This window comes from Podarcis bocagei, assembly GCF_964188305.1.
Source record: "Podarcis bocagei genome assembly, chromosome: 9".
Lineage (NCBI taxonomy): Eukaryota > Metazoa > Chordata > Lepidosauria > Squamata > Lacertidae > Podarcis > Podarcis bocagei.
The window spans coordinates 78,354,946-78,359,070 of NC_138134.1; positions in this window are offsets into that span (position 1 = coordinate 78,354,946).

Sequence of the window (4,125 nt, forward strand, 5' to 3'; positions counted from 1 at the left end):
AGCATATTTACAAGCAGTTTATCCAGCATAGGTAAGGTAAAGGGATCCCTGACCATTAGGTCCAGTCTGGGGTTGCAGCGCTCATCTCGCTTTATTGGCCGAGGGAGCCAGTGTACAGCTTCTGGGTCATGTGGCTAGCATGACTAAGCCGCTTCTGGCGAAGCAGAGCAGCACATGGAAATGCTGTTTACCTTCCTGTCAGAGCGGTATCTATTTATCTACTTGCACTTTGACGTGCTTTCGAACTGCTAGGTTGGCAGGAGCAGGGACCGAGCAACAGGAGCTCACCCTGTCGCGGGGATTCGAACCGCCGACCTTCTGATCAGCAAGTCCTAGGCTCTGTGGTTTAACCCACAGCGCCACCCGCGTCCCTTTTATTCAGCATACATCAGGACAAAAGGAAACATGTCTGATCTCCTTCGTGTCCAAAGCAAGCAGCTAAAAGCAAAAGCTATACACAAACGGAAGTTCCCAGCAAGCTGTGCTGGAGTGTAAACAGACGTGTGACATACAACAATTCCACAACGGAACGGAATATCCCAACAACAAGATCTTTTGGGGTTTTGATGCTGTGAGCCCCTCCATCCTAGGCTCAGACTGTGTATATGTGTAAATAAACCACATAAAGACACTGCAGTCTCGGCTGTTGCTCATTCTAAGGAATCTGGACCCTGGATAAGAGTCTAGAACCCCTGGGATTGTGCACCCCTCTGAGATTAGAATGGCATGCAGAAAATGTTGGAACTGTATGTTGAGATGCGTCCAAGGGAACGGGGGCAATTGGCAGGCTGGCTCCAACCCTCCGGCCAACAGCTGGTTGAACTCTGGTCCTCGGTTCTGCATCAATCTGCGACTCAGAGCTTCAGAAGCCTTTCAGAAGCTGAGCATGCAAGCCAGCAGAGAAAACAAACTTCGCAATGGAAGGGCAGACAGAGGCATGCATAAAGCATATTTACAAGCAGTTTATTCAGCATAGATCAGGTCAAAGAAAACATGTCTGCTCTCCTTCATGTCCAAGAGCAAGAAGCATGAGCAAAAGCTATACGCAAATGGAAGTTCCCAGCAAGCTGTGCTGGACTGTAAACAGACATGTGACATACAACAACTCCACACATCTGTGGAACGGAACATCAATATCCTAACACTGTAATGTGAGCAGCAAAAGCAATTAAGCTGGTGAAATAAAACGGAACTGAGAATGTACTTTTGCTATAAGCCATATAGAATCATAGAATTGTAGAGTTGGAACCCCAAGGGTCCTCTGGTCCAATCCTGTGCAATGTGGGAATCTCTGCTAAAGCATCCATATAGAAGGGATAAGTATTCTTGAGGAGCCAGAAGTCTACTTGACCAGGTGCCCCTCAGATCAATACTTTGAGCACATCTATTTGTGCCATTTCCTGGTAGGCAATTGAATTTCATGCTGGATCCTGTACACTGATTAGCTCAGCAAAGCATTGGAAAGGGAAGCAATCCTGTGGAACTAGCTGCAGAAATAGAATGAAATAGAACCTTTTGCCGTTCCAAAGAGCTCCTCTCTGGGGACAATCTATTAGGAATCTCGGGGTCACTTCCTAGGAGGTGACTTTGTACAGGTTTAAAATGGTCACTTCACAATGGACGCGATCTTGGGGTGGCCCCCCAGAATTTCTTTTTATTGTGCATTCTGCTGAAGTTTGATACATATATACTGTGCAGACATAAGGATTCTGGATGAAAGAATGAAGAAACTTAAGTTTTATTATTCCTGGCAGACAAAGCCATTCTGAGAACAGGCTTGGCCTATGGCCAGTAGGACCAGGTAATATCTGGTTTTCATCATCGTGGTATATCACCAGCTAAGCATTGCAATATACTGATATATCACAACGTCTGAAGTAAGGAGAGAGTGATGTAGAGGCATTGCCTGGCTTCACAGTTTTTCCAGCATTGTGTTTTTTGCTGGCGGCTGCTATTGTGATTCGCTGCCCCTCTGCAGAAGGCAGGGAGAGCTGAACCAGCAGAGTTCACAGGGGCTGCAGGAACTGAGAGAAACATTGGCTGGCTTCACAGTTTTTCCTACGTTGTGATTTTCGCATGACACACACGTCATGATTCGTGATATATTGCCAGGCCAAAAACCAATCCCACAATATGGACTTCAAACCAGTTTTGGACGATATATCTGTTGAATGGTCTCTTTAAATTTGAAGGTTCATTATTGTTCCACAAGATGTGTATGTCTTTAAGGGCCAGAGCAAATAACGTGACCTAGTTTTACAGCTGTGAAGCAGTATAGTAGGTGCTGTTAAGTTATGTTAATTAAGCTGTTTGGTATAATATATAAAGAGCAGCACCTAGCTCTTTCAGTACTCTGGTGGTTGGGTCATGCTTATTGATATATTATAATTAATGTAAAAGGAGTTTTTGTTATTAAAACCTAGCTAAAGTTATTTTGCGTTCCTTGTAATGTGTGGTCTCCCCAGCTCACCTTCTGCAGTGCAACTAGTCTGCAAATAGCCAACAATATCGCCCAGCCCTAATGGCCAATATGGAGTGAAGAGGTTAAGACACATGCTCAGACACCCTTGAACTAGCTAAGAGGAGAAGAAGCAGGGAAGCGAAGCCTGAAATGAATTGATCCAGCATACCAACAAAAAGTTACTAAATGATAAGGAATCATTGGGGAGGAATGACAGATCCGCTCTCGGTCAGAGAAATAAAACAGAGCTGACAACCAGGTAAAAGAAAGCAAGACAGGCTCTTTAAGACTCATCTTTATTGATCTGCTGCAACAAAGTCACTCCCCGCCCCCAACAAAAGGAAGAGAAAGAGCCCTCAACAAAGCCAGGAACAACTTTTAAAACTGCAGAAAGTGCCCAGCGCCATTTGAGGATTGAACATGCTTGTTTATAAAAAGTGGCTTTGTTGGGTGTTATATTTGATTGGATGAAGCAAATATTGGTTTTATATAGTGGACATATGAGGAATCAAAAACCCTTTATTTTCGCCATTTGTTTCTATCTTTATCTTTTAACCTCTTTTCCACTCTTTGTTTATTTATTTCTTTTTCTCTTGCTTTCTCCTCTCCAAAGAGAGGGGTTTGCTCTCCCAGACCTGAAATTGTATTACTAGGCAGCATGTTTGTGTTGGATGAAGGAATGGGTGGAACTAAAAAATGCAAACAACGCAGACCTAGAGGGGTTCAACCTATCTTTTGGATGGCATGCTTACCTTTACTATGGAAAAACCAGGCTGCATAAGGGATTCCTAAACCACATAATAAGGAAGAACTTATGTAGTGTTTTGGCAAGACACAAAGACCTTCTAGAAAGGAAGACCCTTGATTGGATATCCCCTACTGGGGCTGTGGCAGTGAAAAAAGTAAATTTGGATAAGAATTGTGGTACTTATAAGGATCTCCTTAATTTTAAAAGATTAAAAAAATAATAATAAGGAAGGGATTCCAAATTAGATTACAGATTGGTTTCAATATTTTCAACTAAGTGAGGTCTTTAAAAAGGATAAAGAAAGAGGAGGCTAAGAATTTGGGCAGGAAATGATATTAGGGAACAACAAATAATAACCATAATTTTTAAGTGGGGGGGAAGGACTTCAGGCCGGCTCGTTTACATCGCGTGGTCCGGCATGCGCTCGGCACTGCATGTAAGTAAGAGGGGCCCAGATCGCAGCCCAGATGGCCTCCCACGAAGCCTCCCTCTAAGCGCCCGGTGCCCTTTATCTGCCCCCATCTAGGGAAGTCTGCGCCACAGGAGTGCCAGCAAGCAGATCAGGTGGCTTGCAGGTTGTGCCATCCTCTCTTGGCGCCAGGATCGCACAGGGCACTTCCCTGCTCCCCTCGCAGACTCCGCAGGGAGGCGCGCAGGCAGCGACGCGGCCAGAAAGGGGCGCCCCGTGACCACCCCCAATTGTGCCCATCAGGCACCCAGGCAGCCCCAGCAACAGGGGACGTGAAGGGGCTTCCCTGAGTGGGTAAGGGAGCGAGCCCTGACTCCTGGACACTCAGCCTATGGTGCCCTCCAAAATCTGGTGCCCTGGCGCCCTGCGCCACTAACGTCTATGGGTAAGACGCCCCTGAAACAACCTCTCAACTCTCTTGGTTTCAGGGAGCACAGAGAACAAGGC